Source organism: Pan troglodytes, chromosome 5 (assembly GCF_028858775.2).
Source record: "Pan troglodytes isolate AG18354 chromosome 5, NHGRI_mPanTro3-v2.0_pri, whole genome shotgun sequence".
Classification (NCBI taxonomy): domain Eukaryota; kingdom Metazoa; phylum Chordata; class Mammalia; order Primates; family Hominidae; genus Pan; species Pan troglodytes.
Window position 1 is genome coordinate 150,493,883 of NC_072403.2, and position 26,854 is coordinate 150,520,736.

At 39.3% G+C, this 26,854-nt stretch overlaps 1 pseudogene; it reads right to left on the reverse strand.

Annotated features, from left to right (window-relative positions):
* Window positions 1-3,675: 3,675 nt before the first annotated feature.
* LOC129144332 (mitochondrial carrier homolog 1-like) lies at window positions 3,676-26,854 on the reverse strand (annotated as a pseudogene).

The following is a 26,854-nucleotide window of genomic DNA, read 5'->3' on the forward strand; positions in this document are numbered from 1 at the left end:
CTAAAAAGATATTCCCTCACTCTCAGTCCCCACCTCCTGTCTCCTATATTTTCTTCGATTTCTATAAATATTTCAATGCTTCCCTCACATAAAAAGTTTTCTGAAGTAACAAATTTCCATGTTCTCTAACATATCATTTCAGACTATAAAAAGAAAAAATTTAAGGTATCATGTTACATTTATTACAAATGAATTCTTTTTAAAAATTCAGGTGACATCTCATTAAACTTTCTCTTATAACCCATATTATGTTCCCAAATTCATGCAAAAAAATCAATTTTTAAAAATAAGAGTTTAGAGAATCAAATCACTTAAATTTTTGAGTTGTCAATACTTGGCCAGACTCTGTTATAGAATACCTAATTCTACAAGAATTTGTATTTCTCTACCCACAAAAATTAAAAATTAAAATTTTTAATTTATATTTCTCCTCAAGTGTTAGATTAAAATGAGCACTTCAGGCTGTATACATTCTCTAATTAATTTACAATTTTATACACACATGCAAAAAAATACCAAAACCTGGATGAGTCAGGAAAAGACTTTGAAGAGAACATAGAACTTGAATACAGCCTTATAAAATGTTGACTTAAGGCAGAGAAGATGAAGAACCATCTAAGAGGAAAGAATGACATGGGCAAAAAAGCTTCAAGGAACGCATGTGAAATGTACAGTGTTGGTTGATGTGTGTCTCCACTAAATGGTTTAGAAATCATGGAAAGTCAAACTGAATAAAGAAAAAAATATGATTATTCCAGATTGTAGTGAACCATGAAGTTTAGGAAAAGGAGTTCAGACTTGGCTTTTTTGTTTCAGTTTTTTTTAAGCCAATGTAAATTTTAAGAAAATAAGAATGGAAGGATGTTTTAGAGAATCAGGTCTGTCAACAATGTAAAGACTAGAACAGCAGTGAAGAGGGCGAGCAGCAGAGGGAGGTGGTAATTAGTAGGGAGAGCCAAAAGAAGGTTCAGACAGTGATGTAGGCACACGCAGATAAGGGCGGTGGGTCGCTGGGGGGAGAAAATCATACAAAGGAAGCTTGAGAGTTCAAAGAAAGACACCATAATTAAAGGGTAACCATTCCCAAAGTATTTCACTCTAAGATTCCTTTAAATATTGGATCTGCTTCATAAACGTCCTCATCAAACACAAGTGGTTATTTTCAAAAGGCTGGTGTTTTAAGCTTACCTATCCCTACCATGAGCTTAAAACAGCAGGTAGAAGACATCTTAAAGATGTTTTAAAGAAAACAGATCAAGCCAATACGATAGATAGTGAGATGATATTTTTTAGCAGCAGCTACTATTTACTGAGGGCTTACTATGTGTCAAACACTGTGCTAGGCCTTCTGCCAACATCATCTTTCCTCCTCACAATTCTGTAGGTATCGTTAGTTCCTTTTCTAAGACTTTATTTTTTTTAGAGCAGTTTTAGGTTCACAGCAAAATTGAGGGAGATACAGATCCCAACCTCCCTACTTCCACACCTGCACAGCCTCCTCCTTTATCCACATCCTCCATGGGGTGGTGCATTTGTTACAACTGATGAACCAACATTGACCCGTCATTATCACCCAGAGTCCATAGTTCACATTAGGGTTCACTCTTGGTGTTGACATTTTATGTGTCTGGACAAATACATAATAATGTGTATCCACTATTAAACTCAGTCTAACAAAAATGATCAACCTGAAGAAGGGTACACCTTTAAAACTAGCAGAGCCAATATTTATCCCATACTATATGTGTTGCATAAGATGGAAACATACCTGAATTAGCACTTAGAACCTCTGACAAATAGTATGCTTTTAATAAATATATCTCAGTCATCAAAATTAGGATATAATTAGGTACTATTTTAACAGAATTGGAGGATTTACACTTTCAATAAAAGTTAAGCAGCTTGGTGGCTCATGCCTGTAATCCCAGCACTTAGGCAGGCTGAGGCAGGTCGATCACTTGAGGTCAAGAGCTTGAGACCAGCCTAGCCAACATGGTGAAACCCATCTCTACTAAAAATACAAAAGTTAGCTGCGCATGGTGACGGGTGCCTGTAATCCTAGCTACCCAGGAGGCTGAGGTAGGAGAATTGCTTGAACCCAGGAGGCGGAGGCTGCTGTGAGCCAAGACTGTGCCACTGCACTCCAGCCCGGGCAACAGAGCAAGATTCCATCTAAGATTAAAAAAAAAAAAAAAAAAAAAAGCTAAGCAGCTCAAGTGCCTCTATCTTGGGATTCAGAAAAGTGTTTTGGTTATTTGAGAATTGTATCTTTTTATTACAAACAAAACTTACTTCTCAAATTTATATAATTAGTCATTTAAAAAGGAAATCATTGAATAAGACTGCAAAACAATTCTCAAAAACACTTATTTTCAAATTATAATATTCAATAAGAAGCAATTTCTGGCCAGGTGCGGTGGCTCACACCTGTAATCCCAGCACTTTGGGAGGCTGAGGAAGGTCGGTCACGAGGTCAGGAGTTCGAGACCAGTCTGACCAACATGGTGAAACCTGGTGTCTACTAAAAATACAAAAATTAGCCAAGCGTGGTGGTGCATGCCTATAATCCCAACTACTCAGGAGGCTGAGGCAGGAGAATCACTTGAACTCGAGAGGCAGAGGTTGCAGCGAGCCGAGACTGTGCCACTGCACTCTAGCCTGGGCAACAGAGCGAGATTCCATCTCAACAACAAAAAAAAGCAATTTCTTCTGAAGTATCACATAGTTGAAAAAGTCATCTGTATTGAAAAGTTTAAAAACATAAAACATACAAATAAAACCACCTTTTCAAAAAAGAGACACAGGCATTGCTGTGTTATTAATACTGTTATTATCTGAAAATCTGGTTTTTACTTAAAAGGAGCAGGGACTATGAGATAAGGAAATAGGGTGATAAGAAACAAAATGAAGGAGACAAACGATAAATTATTATTTCTTAATAAAAGTTTCAACTTAGTTTATGTGTTTTTACACGGGTACATATTTTAAATGTATCTACTAACTTAAAATGTTTGTTCTAGAGTCAATTAATATTGGTAGAATACTTACTATGTATAGGCACAGATTTAAGGAATTTTACATACTTCAACTCCTTTATCCTACAGCTGATTTATATGGTCTCTGACCTTGAATACAGAGTCAATAATTTTGAAACCTAAACATCTAAAAGGCCTCTGGGGCCTGACCAGGAATTCTGGAACAAGAGTCATCTGTCACTGAGGCACAGCATGACGTGTGTAAACCTTTAAAACCATAAAAGGCAAAATAAATGTTTCCAGGTCACATCTTACTATGTGGTTCTGTTCTAATGATGTCTCTGTTTAGTGTTATTGTATGATTTGATGACAGGATAATAGAGTTATATATGATAATCATTTTCAATAAGGTCCACGAACACCAGCATGATCTGACAGCAATGTGGACCACACTGAAACGTCAATGCATTCCTCCAACAGGGCCCCGGGCACTCAGCACTCTGGCCTTTCCCTCAACCACAAAGGTTCTCCGGCTCCTCTCCCATCTTTGCTCAAAAGTCACCTTAATGAGGCCTACCCGGCCTACTGAAAATTGTAAGCCTCTCTCTCTCTCCTGGATGTCCATTAGCCTGTTTTATTTGTTCTATAGCACTAATCACCTTATAACGTACTATAATATTGACTTTTTGTTATTGTAGTGTTTTTCTTTTCTTTTTTTTTTTTTTTTTGAGACAGAGTCTTGCTCTGTTGCCCAGGCTGGAGTGCAGCAGCGTGATCTCAGCTCATTGCAGCCCCCACCTCCTAGGTTCAAGCAATTCTCCTGCCTCAGCCTTCCGCGTAGCTGGGACTACAGGTGTGCACCGCCATGCCCAGCTAATTTTTGTATTTTTAGTAGAGACGGGGTTTCACCATGTTGGCCACGATGCTCTTGATTTCCTGACCTTGTGATCTACTCACCTCAGCCTCCCAAAGTGCTGGGATTACAGGCGTGAGCCACCCCACCTGGCCTGTAGTGTTTTCTCTCTGCCTCCACAAACATCACCAGAGCAGGAATTTTGGTCTTTTTGTTCACTGAAGAACCTGAAGAATTTAAAAGGTGTCTGGCAGAAAATAAGTGCTCAATGTATACTGTTAAAAATGTTTTAAATGAATGAGTGTATGATAGAATCAGCAAAAAGATAAACCTAGAGCCAACATTTCTTTATACTCTTTCAGGTGGGAGAAAAACTTAAATACAAGCAGTTACCATAGAATCTTAGTACAAGTTCTCAAGAACCTACAATTTCCTCTTGTCATCTAATTATAGGAATACAATAGCCTTTCCAATGCATCTTTCTTACTCAAGCATCTTCCAACTCAGTAATTCCAGAAACATCTTAACATTCTCAACATACCACACAAATCCCTTGTTACATACCACATAAATCCCTTGTTATAGGTTTTCAATACGGAATTACAAGAAAATTAAATACACCAATATTTTTAACCCCTAACTCCAAAGAACCTGTTGTAAGGATTAGAAATAATATATTGAAAAGACTCAGCATATACAGGTACTTGAATTAAAAATTCTTATCAACCAGCCACTTGGGAGGCTGAGGTGGGAGGATCATATGAGCCTGGGAGGCAGAGGTTGCATAAGCCCCTGCAGATTGCACCACCGCACTCCAGCCCGAGCGGCAGAGCAAGACACTGTCTCGAGGAAAAAAAAAAAAATTCTTATCAATACTTCATGGAAATGTGGTAGAATAAATCAGTGACTATCCATGGAGGAAAAAGTAGGAATACACAACTCCCTCAATATAATCTGCCAATCTGGAATTGTTGAAGTTCTACCTAAATCAGCAACTCCTGAGGGTAAGGGGTGAGGGGTAAACTGATTAAAAAGCTAAATTCATTAATTCAAGAAAAAATTGAGTGTGTACTTACAAATGTGAGGGTCTGTCCTCCATTCTGGGTTTACAGTCACGAGCAAATGAAACGTGACTCTGCTCTCCTGCAGCTTACAACCTGGTAAGAAAACATTTCTCTACTTTTACACAATCACACAGTCCCAAGGAGGAAACACTGGTGTATTCAAATAAGAACTGTTTGAGCCCATTAAGAATTTTAATTAAAATGGCACACACTACTGCCTGAAATAAATGAATTATGAGACGTGAGTACTTTAATGTGAATGTTGTTCTTCATGTGTCAAAATTGTGATTCCCAGTTTTACAAACATCTGTGATGGAGAGTAAAATCTTGGTCATCATTTGCATCCACTAGGACACAACATCCAACTCTCAGCTTCTCCTTTCTATACTAACCTCCCAAAAACAGTGAATCACCAAAGGACCAGCATTGGTTACCAAAATGAATATATTTTGTTCTGTAGTTTCCTGTCCTGGGGGCGAAAATACAAAACAAAACAAAAAAATGGAGCAACGTACAGCACAAAATATTCAACTGGAGGCATCATGCCAAGAAAGCAACAGAAAGTTTTATACTTAAGCCAAGACTCCTGGGTTCCGTTCAAAATTTTAAATCGTGACAATTATCTTGATGTTTCTTGATGAATCAGATCTGTCTACAAAACAAAAGCTTGCTCGGGAGTTTTGTGTACTTTGAGGAATAATTATTTCCTAAGCTTATTCACTTTTTTAAGAAAGCAGCTTACAGACAGATTTAGAAGCCGGTGTGCTTGAGTGAAAACATTTGTAATCAGTCAACCTACAGAGGCATTTTGCTTGAAATGTCAATTGAAAACAATTTTGTGAGGAAAAAGAACTTTAAAAATTGATCCCATCAAAAAATATTTCTCACTTTTTTTTTTTTTTTTTTTTGAGATGGAGACTCACTCTGTGCCCAGGCTGGAGTGCAGTGGCATAATCTCGCCTCACTGCAACCTCCACCTCAGGGTTCAAGTGATTCTCCTGCCTCCGCCTCCCGAGTAGCTGGGATTACAGGTGCACGCCATGCCCGGCTAATTTTAGTATTTTCACTAGAGACAGGGTTTCACCATGTTGGCAAGGCTGGTCTCAAACTCCTGACCTCAAGTGATCCACCTGCCTCGGCCTCCCAAAATGCTGGGATTACAAGGCGTGAGCCACTGCACCGGTGTCTAATTTTCTTACACACATTTCTCTTTCAACTTTGCAGTTTAAATTGTTGCCAAATTTTTCAAAGTCACCACTACTTTTAATGAGTTACGGTATGGAAGCTTGCATTTAATTATAACAGCGCTGCATGACATTCAAATCTCTTCAATTTCATTGTTTCCTTCCCTCTTGGTGTAACTATATTAGTAAATAGCACATAATACACTGATGAACCTATTTTTATAGCTGATTAGCAAAAATATATATTTTACTTTTCCAGACCGTACACACACACACAGTTGCTAAGCAGTTATTAAAATGCATCTATCAATAAACATCAATGTAGGAGTGTTTTCACTTATCTACTGCTGTATAACTAACCACTCTAAAACTTAATGGCTTAAAAAAATGAAAACAGCTGTAGACAATCATAAATGAATGATCATGGCTATGTTTTAATAAAACTTTACGGACACTGAAAAAAAAAAAAACAATGGATTGTTTTGCTCAAGATTCTGCAATCTAGGCAAGGCTTAGCTGAACAGTTCTTCTGCTCACCTCCCCAGCCATCATATAAGGCTGCATTTAGCTGACCGAGACCAGGTAGGATACTTGGATGGCCAAGCCTCCCTCTCTCCCAGCATGTAGTCCTAGGGCCTCTCTCCATTCATGTGACCTCCCACTAAAATAACTGGACTTCTTAGATATAATTGCTGGGACTTCTCAAAGCTTAGGCCTGGAACTTGCACAGTATCGATTCTGCTGATTTTATCAGTTAAAGTCTCAGACTTATGCCACACACAGAAGGAAGGGCCTACCCAATGGTGTAAATACTGAAAGCAGTCGTTTTCTTGGAGCCCTCACTGTAACAGATCATAAGAGCAATTTATATTCCATCTTCAGAACTTATACTGTATTCCTGGGGGCTAAGAGCATAGAAGAGGCAAGATTTTTTTTTTTAATTTCTGGGAAAATATTTGAAAGCAAGGCAATAGATGAGAAGTAGATTGGCAGTGAGGAATGAATATAGTCAACTATAAAATAGCATATCTGAACAGCATTAGTATAAAAATGTAGTCCTTCATATACCTTTTTAATGTAACTTGTTTATTGGTAAAATTAAGAAGGAGGTGTATATAGAGGCTTAGTTATTATGCAACACATAATCTTCAAGAAGCTGAACAAGGGAAATGATGCACCAGGTTTATTACAGGAAAGTGTATACACTTCATCCACCATTAGGGTGTCAGGCTAACCAGCAGAATCAGTGGAAAGACAAGAACAAGCAATCTTTTAACCTTTCATCCAGAACCTCTCACAGTCCACTAGCCTGGGAGGGTGTCGGCTCTATACACTTCATCTAGTCAGTCGTCTCTCACTAGGAAAGGCAGAGAATACTCTCATTCCGTATACCCTTTGTATTTAATAGCTTTACTTCCTCAAGTCAATGAAGCCATTCTGAAACTTGATACTCTATGGATCTTCCTTAAATTGGACCTATATATAATATATATCCTTATTTCCTTCTATAAAGCCATCCAAAAAAAAAAACCAGGGAATTCTATTTTTTTTTTTTCTTTTTTCCACCATCAATACATTTATTTGCAGGAGATGGGGTCAAATCTTACTATGAACTGGATAGGACTAGAGACGCTGATCTGCCCAACCTCTGGGTATTCACAACTGCACAGGTAACCAGATCCTATATGTGAGGCATCGCCATTAAACAGATGAGCATTAGATGAGGAGGACACATTCTGAGTAGTCACATGATTTCCCATTCAGAGGAAGGTGCTGCCCTCATATAAAAAGAGTAGTGTTGAGAAAAACGCAGGCAGAGCCTAGCATTTGCCTACCAGCATAGGCCTAGACATGATGGTGGCCGTGTGCCAGGGGATCACGCCCTATTTACAAAGAAGGAGAATGATGCTCCCAGCTGAGCTGCAGGATGGGCTCTGGGCTGACTGGAGGGGTAGATGGGGTGGGTTCTGACCCCATTATCCTTTCCCCATCCAACCTGGGCCCCCACGAGCCATTCTCCGGCCCTCTGCAGAAGACAGACTCAACAAATCCAGGAGGTATGGGGATTCTGCCAACTCCCCATTTCTCCCAACCTTTCCCAGGTCTGGCAGGTGACCCAATCCACTGGGTGCAGCCTCACCTCCACCCAACTCCACATCTGGATAGACACATGGCAAATATGGAAACTGAAGCCCGGCTGGGCGGGAGCACATCTGGTTGTTGTTGGGTTGGAGTCATCTTGCAGGTATCCCGAGATGGTCAGGCCTCACTCATGGTGGCCAGGTTAAGACTGTGGTTTTTAGATGATTCAGGTTACTCCAGGGTGAAAGGTGATCCTGATGACACCCAGTGGAAAAGCAGGCTGGAGCCTTGGAAGAGCTGGCCCTACATACTCAGGTACTTCCAGCAGTGAATCCAGGATTTGAACACCGGGGAGTAACGGGGGAGCCCAGCCTGCGGCCCACAGTTGTTCACAGCCATGAGGTCGCCGACTAGCAGGAAGGGGTAGGTCAGCATGCTTACTGCAATCCCTGTCAAGCATTTGGTGTGGCTCCGGATGGCCAGGGCCTGGTGGAGGCTGTCATCCACCAGGTAGGCACTGATGAAGTAGGCCAGTAGGTTACAGCCTCACAAGAAAACCACATCACCCAGGAGGTGAGGGATTAATCCAACAAATCCCAGCAGCCCTTCCTCTTTGAAAAGCTTCTCAATGGAGCTCAGCACGCCACTGTCCTTGGCTTCCCATCCCACAAACTGGACCATCCAGCACATTGAGATGACATGCAGGGGGTGGGTCAACATGCGGGACACGCACTGCATCATTATCCCATAGGAGGTCTCCTTCACAACTTTCTTCAGGGAAGTCTTCATACCACCCTTGTTGGAAACCTGCTAGATCTCATCTAGAGGAAAAGCCTTCTTCATGCTACCCGGGTCACAGTGAAGAGGGCGTTGGACATCAGCTGGGGCCTCGGGCCTTGGAACAGCCCTATCTTACCATCCACTTGCACAATGTATTTGGCGTAGGTGAAGAAGCTTGGCAGATAGAGGACCTTCCTCCCCAGCACGTAAGGCTTTGTGTTTGGGTCTTCCTTAATTAAAGCAAGTTCGATCTCATCGTAACAAAGTTCTTCTAAATTACCTCGTATTTTGATAACATGCCATAAAACTCATCTGTTAAGCTTTAATAGCTACACATGCCAACCAACTTAATGTAATATCTAATATTTTTCAAAGAAAAAAAGCATATGTATTACAACTGACCTTTATTGGTATTTCTTCAGTTTAACCTAAATGTTGACAAGCTTTTTCCATTTATTATTTAAATTTGGAGAGGTCAAATCTTAGGAAAAGCAAAAACGTTAAGGAACACAAAGAATTCTATTCAAAGAAACTCACAAAATAAATTTTGGAGCACAAACTGTGGTATGACAGTTTTCCTTTGTATTTCTAAACATCTACTAATATGACTTTCTTTTTGTAATATGCAAGCTTCTTTCATCAAGCCAATTGGTTTAATTAGCATTTACATCATTTTAAGTTATGACACACGTTAACAAAATAGAATAGTTGTAGAAACAATGAAACTTCAATGCTCACTCAGAAATCACCTAACCCTAACCTTGTCTCCTCTTTCCAGATGTAGCAGCAGCTTCTTTAGACGGAAGGTGAACGGAAAGGAACGTTTTCCAAGAGGAAGGGAATAAGGGTAATAACATGGATCCAGAGCATATATACTATCCATATACTCATGTGAAGGATCTCCTGTCTAACAACATTCCAGAAGCTACAGGACAGAAATGTCAGTCATCACACTCACCACCAGCAAAGAGCTCAAGGCGCTTACATGAGCAAAGTTACATTGACAGGAGGTGCCCACTGGAAATCACAATAGGTATCAGATACCTTGCTACCACTGACCAAACACAAATGAGATCAATAGAAAATACCATCACAAAGATATGATTAGACTGAATATGTATAAAATTATTTCACACTTTTTTGGGGTTAAATAATTTTACCTAAATTTAAAGTAACACAATAAGTATACTCAATGTTAATACTGCTTCTATTTCTTATTAACAATATAGACCATGAAACTGTATCAGAACATTAGTATTCAATAATTTTATGTTCTGGTTGATAGTCCTTAAAGAACTTTCACTTCATCTTCTTTGCTAGATGAAATAATATTTATTATTTTGTGTTTACCTTTGCTAAAATGTATCAGTAATACCTTATAAAATTTAAATTAAGGTATGGCTGGCCAGGTGCAGTGGTTCATGCCTGTAATCCCAGCACTGTGGGAGGCTAAGGTGGGCAGATCACCTGAGGTCAGGAGTTCAAGACCAGCCTGACCAACATGGAGAAACCCCAACTCTACTAAAAATACAAAATTAGCCAGGCGTGGTGGCTCATGCCTGTAATCCTAGCTACTCGGGAGGTTGAAGCAGGAGAATCACTTGAACCCGGAGGCAGAGGTTGCGGTGAGCCGAGATCGCGCCATTACACTCCAGCCTGGGCAACAAGAGTGAAACTCTATCTCAAAAAAAAAAAAAAAAAAAAAAAAAAATTAAGGTATGGCTATATCACAGAACTTTAAAAGCCCAATTTTTCTAAAATTACTTTAAAATCTAGAAAATCATGTTTCCATTCATATCATTTTTTATGAAGATGCAATTACTGAATAAGAGTAATTCAAGTAAGAAAAGTTAGAATCAGTTGAAGTAAAACAAGCAAAAAAATATATAACCACTTAGGAAACACACAGTGCAAAACAAATTAGTTAGATCATCACTGTTATTCTCCAAGCAACTGAAAATACCTACCTCTAAAAGGGGAGAAACACAAAAGTGTGAACAGAATTTCTAACAGAAAGGCCATTGTTTATGCACAAGTTTCACACTGTAGAAATATGAACACCTGCCAGATAATTAAATACACCCACATGCAGAATGTTCCATCACTTTTTAAAATTTTAATTACCTCCATTTATTATAATCACCAACAGGTAATTTTCTAAGCAACATAAGATCGGCACTGGGATTGAGGTTAGCTAAATAGTCTAAATTAGTTTAAGCAACTACTTTTGGATAATCAGTTGCACTTGTGCCCACTCACAGGGAGAGGCTGTTGAAATTCAAGGATTTCCTCTGCATTCTCTTGCCTGCAGAGCTAAACAGCTACCACAGAGTCAAGTTCAGTAACTGCACTGGAGCAAGGAAAAATTAAATTGCTCAGTGAAATTAAATTTAGTAGGGTGTAAAACTTCATTTCTTCATTCTGCACTCAAGACAATTTGACTTTCCACATCTATTATATTTCCAGGTCTAACTAGGTGACATGTATTTCTAAGCATTTAAGTTCCTCTTAAAAAGCCTTAGTCTTGGCCAGGCACGGTGGCTCAAGCCTGTAATCTCAGCACTTTGCGAGGCCGAGGAGGGTGGATCACGAGTTCAAGGGATCAAGACCATCCTGGCCAACAAGGTGAAACCCCGTCTCTACTAAAAATACAAAAACTAGTCAGGCATAGTGGCATGTGCCTGTAATCCCAGATATGCGGGAGGCTGAGGCAGGAGAATCACTTGAACCCAGGAGGTGGAGATTGCAGTGAGCTGAGATGCCAAGATCGCACCACCGCACTCCAGCCTGGCAACAGAGCAAGACTCTGTCTCAAAAAAAAAAGCCTTAGTCTTTAACCTTTCACAAAGTATTGTTATGATTGGCAACTTATTTTGTGAAATGCCACAATCAAGTATGAAACTGTTGCCTCAGGCAGGGCAGAAATAAACTGTGCCTTGAATAAATGTTTAAAGCTGAGATTCTCCATACCAGCATTCCATAGCTCAGAGATATTTCACATCACCACACAGTATACATATGATATATGCATATATATGTACATAGAAACCCATATTCAAAACACAAATACATATGAAATGTTTCACGAAACATGTCTTACCCTTACTGTATGATACGCTCCAATATTTTATATTCTATTTCTTTGTTTACATTGCTCATTGTCCCTAATTTGATTTCACCAACCCAGTGATGCAGTAGCAACCACAGTTTGGAAAATACAGCTCCCTCTATGCAAATACCAATTCATAGTTCTTCATAAAATTTACTCCTGCCAATGAGGATCAGTGTGACACCCTGTGCAGATGGGACTAAAAAGACACTCCAAAGAGGTGACTGATTTGTAAATGAGTCTGTTTTTGAAACATGAAATAGGCAGCAGAGAATCCAGAGCAGACGAGCACTAACTGCATATCTAAGAGTAAATTAGTCATTTATCATTAAACTGAAAGTACTCTGTTGCAGACTTTTTTTGGACAGGAAAATGGAAATTTAAACAAGACTTTATTTTTTCTTAATATGCTTGCAAAAAAAATTAACTGATACTATCAAGTGTTGAAAAGGATGTGGGAAAATGTGTATGCTGTTATTAGGACTGCAATTTTGTACAGCCTTTTTGGAGAGTGATTTGAGAGCATCATTAAATTTTGAACATGCATATCCTTTGACCCAGCAATTCTTCTAGTTTGTGCTATGTTCTTGTACATGCAAACCAATAGATGTGTAAAGACACTGGCCATTGATAAGAAAATACTTATGGTACAATCATATTTTTTAAATTATTTTAATTTTTTTAAAGAAATATTAAGAACAGCAGGTATTTCCATATCATTCTTTTTTTTATGTGACAAATTCAATTTCTTTTCAGTACACATATCATTGTTTCTCAATGAGATGTTATTAGTATTGTGGGCCAACTATTCCTCCATAAAATGCTCCCACATATTTTGTTTTTTAAATCCCCAGGTAAGGGTGGTACCAGCCTTGACTGAAAAACAAAACAAAACAAAACAAAAAAAACACTATTCCACGTATACTGAGGAGAAAAGAATTTTTAAAAGCTGTTACGAGGTGGGGAAAAGCCAGTTGCAGAACAATACATACAGTATGATTCTAATTATGTGAAAAGAAACCACCCACGCTCTAAGGGGTGTGCACATGAATGATATGAGTCAGAGGATGTGTGAAAAGAGGTTGACAGTGTCTGCTCTATAAGCTTTGATTTTTAAGAATTTATTTCCATACTGGTGGATAATTTGATTAGGTTACAATATTTTATTTGGGGAAACTAAAATCCATAACATATTCACCCACTGAAAGTGGCTATTTGAAGCACTGGGAGTTGGCAGAGCTCTAAAACAAGGAGGGAAAGAAGCTAAGAGGAATTAACATGTTCTAATGACATCCTTGACTCATAAAGTCCCTTTTCCTTCCTCACTAAAGTGACAAGATCTGTCTGTAATATACTAATTGAGTTTCATAAAAATACAATTAAAAATATGGAAATTAAACAATAACACTACCTCTGTTTTATGTCCTCACTGTCACCCTCTTCCCGCAGGACTTGTAGAAATGTTTCCTTTAACCTCCATATCCAGCTTGTGTTTCATGCTTCCTTTCACTATAGTTACCAACCGCTCTCCCGCTTGACCCAGCAGATTAGAAGCTCTTTGAGGTCAGAGGATATTTCTTATCATTCCCATCCACTGATCTCTTGCTGTCCATTCTCCCAAGAAAAGTAGCTGCTTCATAAGACGCTGTGGAATGATGTTTTAAAAATCCGTGAAATAGACACCTAACTTGGCATGACTTTTAACTAGTTTACAACACCAAGATGAGTCAGAGAAAAATGGATCACATTCAACAGCAATAGTTGAAAACAAAATTACAATTGTCCTTTACTTGCTAATACAATGAGTATTAAGTTTATTTTCATAACTTTGAAACTAAAAAAAAATTTCAGCAAAGCCACATGAAGTACTACCACTTTGATGGGAGCAATTATTTCAAAAGGATTATATCCAAATAAAATCAACAAAATAATAAAAGCATAACATGGCATATACTGTTGTGCCAATCCAGTACCCATTGCCCTTTTTGTATTAATACAACACCAATTACTCTCTAGGGCAGCCGTGTGCCCTGATAAAAACAAAAGACCCCCACCAAGGCAGCTGGAAGTTGACATACACAGTTCCAATGTGATGAAAGCAGAAGTCACCAGAAAGAGCTTACCTCCCCCAAAAAACCTCAGTCAGAGAAAGCCCTCCCTCTTTCCTCTTCTTTCTGCCTTCAATGGGTCCTGGAGATGCCGCAGGCAACTCATGACTGAGGAGAAACCCATGTGACAAAGACACAAACTGTGGATCTAAAATGCTTAAGCACCGGTCCTCGATGAAAGGAATGACTTCTTCTGGTATCTTTACAAACATGAATCTTTGGCACTGTGTTTCTAATGTCACCCAAGACCTCTGATAATTTGCTTATAAAACTTTTCTGAAAACTTACAAGTTTCTTTTACAAAATTATAGAAAAGCTCAATAAAATAAGAATTAAAAATGCATTAACTCCAATTTTATAAAATCTGGTTTTTCAACAGAACAAAATCTGTGTTGATTTTTCAGGTGCCTCGGTATGGGAACCTTCCTAAGATGTTGTTTTGGCTGTAAATCATGCGGCCCTCTCAGAGCAATGCATTTGTGTGATTTGCCCAATTATGCATGAGTACAGTCAGCATGGAAATCCAGTTCAAACTGCAGAAGATCAGCACCTGTGAGCTGAAATGTGCATGTGTATTTTACAGGGTGGAGGATAGTGAAGACAGATTCAAGTGATAATACGTCAGGTTTAAATCTTCTATAAATGAGATTGGATTACTGCAGCTGATAAACATGGAAATGAGTAATTAAAACATGGTGTGTAAGGAAACATAAGTTTTCTTTGTGGTTGTCCTCGTAGGATAATTTGTGGTGTTGAGAACCTGCCTCGGGTTTCTTAATAATGTTTTCCTAGCTGGCTAATTAGGATGAGCTATTGATGTGATCCAAAAAAGCGTTCAGCTTCAAAAGAAGCTGCCAAAAAAGGGAAGCCTAAGTATATCCAAGCCTGGAGATGGAATGTCAATTTTATTTAGGGGTCAACTGCAGATGCAAATCCTCAGTGTGCCTGTGTCTATCACCTCATTACACATTAGCAACTTTGGTTTCTCCCTTCTCATTCATATGTGGATTTATTATCTAGATCAGAGCTTCCATTTCCCCATAATATTCTAGATGCCCTTCAAGTCTCAGTAACAAGATCAATGAAAAGTGTGGTGCTAATTTTTCCCCATAGATAACGTATCACTAGGAATGCTTTCACCTGCAACAAAAAAAAAAACCCCTGCATTGGGGTAAACAGACTTTTTTTTCCTCATGTAACAGAACGTCCAGTCTGCAGTCAGTCCATCCATCCAGGATTAGTGCAGCTGCTCAACAATGTCATTCAGGACCTGGCTCCTCCTATTTTGGAAGATCCACAGATCCTGGCAGGCTGTCAGCCCTAAAGCCAATGCTTTTTCTTTTAAATAGTAAGAATGATCAAACATGAAAACATTTATATTTCATTTCTCATAGATTTACCTTTTATTACACTTGTTAACATAGTAAAGAGAGGGAAGCAACACTAGGGCTGATTCACCTTGTCTGTATGAAACATTTCTTCAATTTCTGTCTGGAAGTTGGGTGCTTCTACAATATCCCTGAACTATTTGAAAAATGAACTAAATATAGGTAAGAAAAAAGAGTCTAGGCTGGGCGCAGTGGCTCATGCCTGTAATCCCAGCACTTTGGGAGGCCGAGGCAGGCGGATCACGAGGTCAGGAGATCGAGACCATCCTGGCTAACACGGTGAAACCCCGTCTCTACTAAAAATACCAAAAAAATTAGCGGGGCTTGGTGGCGGGCGCCTGTGGTCCCAGCTACTCGGGAGGCAGAGGCAGGAGAGTGGTGTGAACCCGGGAGGCGGAGCTTGCAGTGAGCCGAGATCGCGCCACTGCACTCCAGCCTGGGTGACAGAGCGAGACTCCATCTCAAAAAAAAAAAAGAAAGAAAGAAAGAAAAAAAGAGTCTATAAATAATTTCAATGAGAAAACAACTGCCAAAAAAAGTTTTAAGATATAATTAAATATAAGATTTAATATTTAAAAATATTAAAAGAAAAAACTGAACATATTTCTTAGTTTATGAAATAATAAAATAATAAAACTAGTGATGAGGAAATTGTAAAACTATCTTGGCAGAAATCTTTTGCTATCTACAGCCATCTCCCGAAAATGAAGTCTCTAGCTGTTACTGAGTTCTATTATGGTCCATAAATGAGGCTACAGGAGTCTCTCTAACTCTCCACCTCCTCCTCTGCCCTCAGCTTTACTGAGGTATAATTGACAAATAAAAATTGTATATATTTAAGGTGTACAACACGATTTGATATACATTCTGAGATGATTCTCTTAACAAATTTCATACATTATCATATATAGTTACCAGGCTATATGTTAGATCCCCCAGAATGTATTCCTCCTGCATAACTGAAACTGTATACCCTTTGACCAACATCTCCTGTTTCTCCTACCTCCCACTCCAGCTCCTGGTAACATCATTGTACTCTGTAGAAGTTCAACTTTTTAAAAATTCCACTTATAAGTGATATCATGCAATATTTGACTCTATGTCTAGCTGATTTCACTTTGCATAACATCCTCTCCAGGCTCATCCATATCGTAGCAAATAGTGGGCTTTCCTTATTTTTAAGGCTGGATAATATTCCATTGTAAATAAACACCACATTTTCTTTATCCGTGCATCCACTGAAAGACAAAGGTTGTTTCCATATCTTGGTATTGCAAATAATGCTGTAATGAACATGGGAGTGCAGGTATCTCTTTGATGTGGTGATTTTTTTCATTTCCTTTGGATATATACCCAGTAGTGGGATTGCTGGGTCCATAAATAACACTATCGAAATCCTTCTAATTTTAAATTGAGATTAAAGGAATTGTAAATAAGTTAACAAAATCCACTCTGATGACCAAAGGAATTTCTTGGAGCTAGTAGGAAGGAGATGGACTTTTCTTACGTTTTGTTTCTTTTAAATGTATAGTTGTACCCGTTTCCCCCATACCTATTATGTCCACAGCCTGGTAAAGTGACCTGTACTCACACTAAGACAGGGCTGGACACCAACCAAACATTGACATATACTGACAAAGGGCAAGGGAATAAGGAAGTCACTATGTATAACATGCTTGAGATGTGGACTATAATTCTTTTTTTTTTTTTTTTTTTTTTTTTGAGACAGAGTCTCGCTCTGTCACCCAGGCTGGAGTGTAGTGGCAAGATCTTGGCTCACTGCAACCTCCACTTCCCGAGTTCAAGTGATTCTCCTGCCTTAGCCTCCTGAGACGCTGGGATTACAGGCACCCACCACCACATCCGGCTAATTTTTGTATTTTTAGTAAAGACGGGGTTTCACCATGTTGGCCAGGCTGGTCTCGAACTCCTGACCTAAGGTGATCCGCCTGCCTCGGCCTCCCAAAGTGGTGGCATTACAGGTGTGAGCCATGGTGCCCAGCCTAGACTGTAATTCTTAATGTTTGTAAAAATCACCCTCACGCTCCTCTTGGCTACTACTGAACATATTTTGAAATTTAAGATATTTCTGAATGGCAGCTGTGAAGGAGAATTAATATTTCTCCCAAACCAAAGAATAGCCAAGAAAACGGTGGGCACCTCCTGCCAAGTTAGCATCTGGGGCTGAAAGAATGATGTTCTAACACCTAACAGTTGACTCTTTGGGGATGGAAGAACACAGGAATTATAAAAATACCCAGTGGTAAAAATACTTCATGACGTTTTGCTTATTACATTAATTGAATATAATCTAAGTCTAGCAACTAACATAATGAGCTAATTAAGAGTTATTTTTCCTACCATGTTTTTTTTTGTTTTTTTTTTTTTTGAGATGGAGTCTCACTCTGTCATCCAGGCTGGAGTACAGTAGAGCGATCTCAGCTCACTGCAACCTCTGCCTCCCAGGTTCAAGCAAATCTCACTTCAGCCTCCTGAGTAATTGGGATTACAGGCATGCACCATCACAACTGACTAATTTTTGTATTTTTTGGTAGAGACGGGGTTTCACCCTGTTGGCCAGGCTGGTCTCAAACTCCTGACCTCAAATAATCCACCTGCCTTGGCCTCCCAACATACTGGGATTACAGGCGTGAGCCACCATGCCTGGCCATTCCTACAACATATTTTCTAAAACACCTGTATGATGTCCTTTCTTCAAATAACACCTCACATTCCTCTTACTCCGTGGCTGATTCAAAACACTGCATCTCTGAAGACCCATGAGCTCCAGTGGCTTAACCTAGCAGTTTTAACTACAGCTAGCAGGAGGAAATACACCTACGTAGTTCCTTTTCTCAGTAGCATACCCAGTATCAGCACTGCTTTTAAATCCTTTATTCATTTTGTATACTTCCTCTACTTAACTGAGCTGTGTTGAAACATCTAAGATGTCAGGGATCTATTACTTGAATCTAAGGTTGACATGTGTCTCAGTACTTCCACCTGAATATTTAAGGAATCAAACTCAGACTTGATTATACAGAACCATTTATATAATAAAAGTACTCCACCCTCGAAATCTCGGAGAGAAAAATATAGACCCTGACCAAAGACACAGAAAGCAATATTTATTCCATCCCCTATGCCTCCTTAATTTAACAGCAGTAAAGAGAGATAAGAAATACCACCACCAAGGCTGAGGCAGGAGAATGGCATGAACCCGGGAGGCGGAGCTTGCAGTGAGCTGAGATCACGCCACTGCACTCCAACCTGGGCAACAGAGCAAGACTCTGTCTCAAAAAAAAAAAAAAGAAAAAAAAAAAAAAAAAGAAATACCACCACCAGGCTGGGCGTGGTGGCTCACACCTATAATCCCAGCATTTTGGGAGGCCCAGGCAGGTGGATCACTTGAGCCCAGGAGTTTGAGACCAGCCTGGGCAACATGGTGAAACCCTGTCTCTACAAAAAAAAAAAAAAAAAAAATACAAAAATTGTCTGGGCACGATGGCTCATGCCTGTAATCCCAGCACTTTGGGAGGCTGAGGCTGGTGGACCATGAGGTCAGGAGTTCGAGATCAGCCTGGCCAACATGGTGAAACCTGGTCTCTACTAAAACTACAGAAATTAGCTGGGCGTGGTGGCGCACGCCTGTAGTCCCAGTTGGGACTGGAGCTAGTCCTTTGGTCTTATATACTATATTATGGCTTCTTTAAAGAAGATTCATACATGATTTGATATACATTCTGAGATGATTATCACAATCAAGCTAATTAGCATATCCAACACCTCCCATAGTTACTTTTTTTATGTATGTGTATGGTGGAAACACTTCAGATGTATTCTCTTAACAAATTTCATACATTATCATGTATAGTTACCAGGCTGTATGTTAGATCCCCCAGAATGTATTCCTACTGCATAACTGAAACTGTATATACCCTTTGACCAACATCTCCTATTTCTCCCACCTCCCACTCCAGCCCCTGGTAACACCATTGTACTCTCTGTAGAAGTTCAACTTTTAAAAAATTAGCCAGGCAAGGTGGTGGGTGCCTGTAATTCCAGCTACGCGGGAGGCTGAGGCAGGAGAATCACTTGAACCCAGGAAGCGGAGATTGCAGTGAGCTGAGATCATGCCATTCCACTCCAGCCTGGGCAACAGTGCAAGCCCCCATCTCAAAAAAAAAAAAAAAAAAAGATTAGCTGGGCTTGGTGGGCCACACATGTAGTCCCAAGTACTCAGGAGGCTGAGGTGAGAGGATCGTTGGAGCCCCGGAAGTCAAGGCTGCAGTAAGCCATGATTGTGCCACTGCCCTCCAGACTAAGCGACAGAATGAGACCTTGTCTCAAATAAAAAAAAAAAAAAAAGAAAGAAAGAAACACCACAACTAATTCTGTTAAAGCATGTCTTCATTAAATAGAGAATGAAGTAAATCTAAGCAGGAAAAAGATTCTTTAATAATTTCAGCTTGGGACAGGCAGGTGGCTCATGCCTATTATCCCAGCACTTTGAGAGGCTGAGGTGGGAAGACTGCTTGATTGAGGCCAAGAATTCGAGACCAGTCTGGGTAACAAAATAAGACTCTGTCTCTACAAAAAATTAGAAAATAATTAGCCAGAAGTGGTGGCACGCACCTGTAGCCTCAGCTACTTGAGAGGCTGAGGTAGAAGGATCACTTGAGCCCAGAAGTTTGAGGCTGCAGTGAGATATGATTGTACCACTGCACTACAGCCTGGACAACAGATGGAGACCCATCTCTAAAAAACAGTAATAACAATAATAATTTCAGCTAGAAACAGATTTAATTCTAGAATAAGTTTTTTTCAGAAAAAAAAAATCTTAGAATGATAATCCTTTGCCCTAAATAGTTATCTTTATAAACAAACAAACAAAAAAAAAGAATAAGCACCATAGCTTTCACAGATTCCTTTCTGATCTAAAAGATTCCTGGATTGTCATTAAATAACATTACAAGTGTAGTTTAACCATAATCCACGAGAAAAATGCAATGAACCTATAATATTACTCTTTTAACATTTCTTCTCAGAGGCACATTAAGGTACAAACTGAAAGGTTAGGATCCTGGTCCTTGGAAAGCCATTATTTTTAACTGATAGTTGTATCCTTTGTTTTAGTTTGCAATTGTATGGCAATAAATAAAACATGATTGAATGTATATCCCCCAAAGCCTTGGACTGGGGCTAGTCCTTTGGTCTTACGTATCGTATTATGGCTCCTTTAAAGAAGATTCATAGTCATTTGACTTGCCTCCTCCTGTGTTTTCTCATTTCAAACAAACAAGTGAGTCATTCACAAATGCTGCAAGACTGGCTACTCATATTTTGGATGCTTGAGTATTTTGTTCAAACAAGCATGGATATATGATGACTATTCATTTATCCTGGTAAAATCACTAATAGGCTTAACAGGTTGAACAAGATCTGATAAAGAATACTCAAGACTTAGGGGAAAAAAAACCTGTCTCAGAAGAAAAAAAAAAAATCAGTCATGTACCTATACCTGTTGTAAGAACACACTTCAACTTTCATACACTTCTGGAATTGATGTATATTGGTAAAAAATTTCTGGAGGCCACTTAGGTAACAAATAGCAAAAACCCCCTTTAAAAAAAAAATGGTTACCTGTGACCCAGGAACTCTACTTTTAACAATCCATTTTCAGGAAATAATAGCCAAGTACACAAAGCTACATGTGCAAATATGTTCACCGAACTCACGGCAAAAAAAAAAAAAAAGAAAAAGAAATATTAAATGTCTAATAATCAGATATTTGTCAAATAATACATATTTCCCTGTAGTGGAATACTATGCAGGTATTAAAAATAATGTATAGTTAGTAACAGCAAAAGATGTTACGACATTTACTTGAAAAAAGCAAGTAACAAAACAGCATATATGGTATGCTGTCATTGTATATGTCTGTGTATATTAAAAATTCTAGGCCAGGCGTGGTGGCTCACGCCTGTCATCCCAGCACTTTGGGAGGCCGAGGCAGGCAGATCACCTTAGATCGGGAGTTCGAGACCAGCCTGATCAACATGGAGAAACCGTCTCTACTAAAAACACAAAATTAGCCAGGCGTGGTGGTGCATGCCTGTAATCTCAGCTACGCGGGAGGCTAAAGGCAGATGAATCACTCGAACCCAGGAGGCAGATGTTGTGTTGAACCGCAATCACGCCACTGCAGTCCAGCCTGGGCAACAAGAGCAAAACTCCATCTCAAAAAAAAAAAAAATTTCTAGGCCGGGCACGGTGGCTCACGCCTGCAATCTCAGCACTTTGGAAGGCTGAGGTGGGTGGATCATCTGAGATCAGGAGTTCGAGACCAGCCTGGTCAACATGGTGAAACCCCGTCTCTACTAAAAAAGACAAAAAATAGCCAGGTGTGGTGGTGAGTGCTTGTAGTCCCAGCTACTCGGGAGGTCAAAGCAGCAGAATTGCTTGAATCTGGGAGGTGGAGGTTGCAGTGAGCCGAGATTGTGCCACTGCACTCCAGCCTGGGTGACAGAGCAAGACTCTGTCTCAAAGAAAAAAAAACATTCTAGGAAAATCTACACAAAACATGTTCATAGTTAACCGCAGATAATGAGGTTACAAGCATTTATTTGTCCTTCTTGATACTTCTGTGTTTTCCTGAAATGTCGCTGAAATATTTCAAAGTCTGGCTTTATCTGGCCTTCACTGGGCAAAGTCAAGTCTGGATAAAGATTGACAATTTGAAAAACAAACAAATGCGGATTAGATAATGGTCACTGTGGTGTTCCGGAGATCACCACAATAAATTTCACACCTGCGTTCCAGGGGAAGATCCAGAAGATATTCACCATGTGCTTGCCAACCTCTCCTGGCTTTTTGGTCACATTTACTTTACATTTTAATGTTTCTCCTTTTCATTTCTTTCCTAGTGTCATACTTAAGAGTTAGATCAGAGCTAATCTTTCACTCAACAAACACACAGTGACAAATTCTTACACGCCAAGTAGGCTGGGTACCCAAGCCACACAAGCTAGTAGGAGCTTCTAGTGTGCAAGAAGTTCACAGATTAGTTTTAGGGAAAAAACACATATGCCAAGAATTACAATAACATAATGGCCTAAGAGAGGTACACACAGAGCACTTACTGGGCAAAAGGAAAATCAGATAACTGCCTGGAAAGAGAGGAATTGTCTGTCAAAGGACTCAAAGAATCAAGGATGGAGCTAAATGCTAAAGAACAAGCTCAATAAATAGAAAACACAATGTTGACTCTAGCTATGTGAAAATCTGTATTAGTCAAGGTCTTCCGGAGAAACAGAACGAATATGACACAAATCAACAGAAAGATATAGGCAAACATACAGACCAATCTGTAGCTCTATCTTTATCTACTGATCAGCCTAGAAAAAGAAAGATTTATTTTTAAAATTGGCTCATGCAATTGTGGGAGCTGGCTAATCTGAAATCTGCAAAGCAGGCCAGCAGGCTGGAGCCCCAGGAAAGAGTTGATGTTGCAGCTCAAGTCAGAAGGCAGTCTGGAGACAGAATTTCTCCCTGGGGTCAGGGTGTGGGGAAACTTAGCTTTTTATCTTAAGACATTCAACTGATTGGATGAGGCCCACCCAGCTTTACTCAAATGAAAAAAAACTTGCTTCACAGCAACATCTAATCTGATGTTTAACCAAACATCTGGGCACTATAGCCTAGCAAGTAGACACATCATATTAACCATCACCAAAGCCAAGTCAGAAAAGTGAAGAGACAGATGCAATAAAATTAGGAGTTATTTTGTCTATTTTCCATCTTCTCTTTTTTTACCCAAATTCAGCGTTAATTTCTCAGTTTTTATTTCTATTTCTAGTAACACTTGGCTTATGTGCTGTGTCATAACACAGATCAACTTAGCTTTCCAATAACTCTGATTCTAATTCTTTGCCATTTTTCACTTCTGTGGCTTCAACCATCTTCAACCACACAGACTAAACTCAAAATCTATTTCAAAATATTCATATTGCCAACATCCTGCTGAATATCCCCTGGAAGCTTAACATCTGTGAGTCTAAAAGCTAACAAAATTGTCGGACAAAACCAGTTCCTTCTTCCCGACTTTACAACTTCTGTGGTCGGCCTCATCTTCATAGAGGTCACCTACTCTCCAAGGCCCGCTCAGCACCTTTGGTTCAGCCTGTCCTTTGCACTTTACCAGCAATGCCCAGTGCACTGCCTGACTCACAGTGCTGCTCAGCAAGTTGGCTGGATGGATGGATAAATGAATGAATGAATGTTGAACACAATAACTTATCAATTATGGTAAATTATATTCCAAATTATTAATACTAATTCCCTTTTTTCCATTATTACTATACAAATATAAGCCAGACCACTTTCATCATATCCCAATTTGTTTTAACTTCTGTCTCAGTTTTCTATTGCATCCTAGACATTACTAACACTTAATTTTTCTAATTAGAGCTATAATCCTATCGCCCCTCTAATTAAAAAAAAAACTTTATTTTCCCACTGAATTAACCACAAGCTTTACTCCCAAGTGATTAAGTTTCTCCCCAGTTTAAGCCCCAGGCTCTCTCTGTAGTTAACCCCACTATTCAGTCATACACTGTGTCTATTGAGAATAAAATTATCCGTAAGACAAATGCTAGCTCTTGAGGTGCTCAATCCATAAGGACACACACAGTAAAGAAAGAATTGGCCGGGCGCAGTGGCTCACGCCTGTAATCCCAGCACTTTGGGACGCCAAGGCGGGCGGATCACCTGAAGTCGGGAGTTCGAGACCAGCCTGACCAACATGGAGAAACCCTATCTCTATTAAAAATACAAAATTAGCCAGGTGTGGTGGTGCACGCCTGTAATCCCATCTACTTGGGAGGCTGAGGCAGGAGAATCACTTGAACCCCAGAAGTGGAGGTTGCAGTGAGCCGAGATTGCGCCATTGTACTCCAGCCTGGACAACAAGGGCGAAACTCCGTCTCAAAAACAAAAACAAGGGCCAGGCGCGGTGGCACCCGCCTGTAATCCCAGCACTTTGGGCAGGCAGATTATGAGGTCAAGAGATCGAGACCATCCTGGCTAACACGGTGAAACCCGTCTCTACTAAAAATACAAAAAAATTAGCCAGGCGTGGTGGTGGGCGCCTATAGTCCCAGCTACTAGGGAGGCTGAGGCAGGAGAATGACGTGAACCTGGGAGGTGGAGCTTGCAGTGAGCTGAGATTGCGCCACTGCATTTCAGCCTAGACACAGAGCAAGCCTCCATCTCAAAAAAAAAAAAAAAAGAAGAAGATGTGACAAATCTGTATGAACAGACATGGAAAACTGTAAGACATATTGTTAAAAGAAAAAACACTCAAGTCACAATTTATATATAATATGATCCCAGTCATTTTTTTCAAAGAAAGGAATGTATATACATATATTGATATACAGGAGGGGAACAATAACACAGAATGTGAGGATGGACACTCAAATGTTGACGATGACTCACTCTGAAGAGAGGCGTGCAGGGCATAAATTCTATAACGCTGGAATCTCTTCCATGGGAATTTAATCATACCACCAATAAGAGTACAGACTAAAAATATAAATATATTCACGGATTCCAGATTCAATTTTTTTTAAATCCAACAATGTTTTTAGCAACACCAACGATAGTGAATTAAACACATACTCTCTCAAGTGACTATTATGAAAAGAATGCTTTCACTGAAATGTACAGAATTTTTGTCAGTTTCTTTTAATGTCCAATTGCATCTTTCCACTTGCAGCCATTAGCGTTCCAGAGCTGTGTTCCACCAGATAATTTGGGGCCCTCAATACCACCTGCTGTCAATATTTCTAAAATATGGCAATTCCTCAGCAAAGGCAAAGAACTAGAATTGCAACCCCAGCTACAGCTCTAAATGTAGAAAGAGGCAAGAGGAGTCCCATTTCTAATTTTAATTAATAGAACAAGCATAACAAGAAAAACCAAAGTAAATTTTTTAAATTATTAAAAGATAACCTGAAGTCACAGAAAATTTCAATACTAAGAACTGCGTTCTACTCTACACCAAAACCTTGGATTTTTATACATGATACCATAATCTGAGACAATGCAAAATTCATGTCAATGAAACTGCTGTTAAGCTGTATATAAAAAATTAAGGAGGATCGCATAACCATCACTCAGCATTACATAATTTCTCTAGAAAAGACTGACTGGAAATGCATATACTTGAGACATTATTCTAAAGAGGAAAAGAAAAGGAGGATAAAATGTCAATGTTTGTTCAATCACAATGTTTTCAGTTCTCTTCTAGAATTTCATTCACTCACCAAATTCCAAGTAAATCAAAATGCAAAACAGCTAACAAAAAGAATTTCAGACTCTTTAATTGCCTGCTCAGGGAATGTATATTTTGTTCATTATCTTCTCTTCTTTCATGTCCTTTCTATTTTCTCACTAACATTAATGTAGACAGGAGAATATCAAGTGAAGTGCTGATAATTAGAAAATATTCTTGATTTTCAAATGCTTCTGTTATGTACCAACTGCTAATGGTGATTATATCTGAGGGTTAGGACTATGAAAAAAGTTCACTACTTTCTTCATAGCTCTGTAATTTTATACAGTTCTATAATTTTAATAGTTAATATTTAACTTCCTTTGAAATCAAAAAAAATATTCTAACATCTTTGTTTTTGACTGTGTGGTACACTTAGGACCACTCAGAAAGAATTCATTTTAGTGGACATACACACCACAGGTTAAACCAGCATGGGCAGCCCCTCCAGGAACATGGGGACCTGGTGACTTATCAGACAGAGTGAGAGACCTTGTTAGAAAAGAAATTGTGGCTGGGCACAGTAGCTCACGCCTGCAATCCCAGCACTTTGGGAGGCCGAGGTGGATGGATCACCTGAGGTCAGGGGTTAGTCTCTACTAAAAATACAAAATACCCCGTCTCTACTAAAAATATAAAATTAGCCAAGCATGGTGGCTCATGCCTGTAGTCGCAACTACTAGGGAGGATGAGGCAGGAGAATCGCTTGAACCTGGGAGGCGGAGGTTGCAGTGAGCTGAGATCGTACCACTGCACTCCAACCTGGCCAACAAGAGCGAAACTCCATCTCAAAAAAAAGAAAAGAAATTGTTTTGCTAACTAGCCTGATTTCATCATTTCACCATACATACATTATCAAAACATCATGTTGCACCCCATAAACATATGCAATTATTATCTGTCAATTAAAAATGAAATAAACTTTTTTAAAAGGAAAGAAAAAAAGAATTTAAAAACAAGAAATTTTTTTTTCTT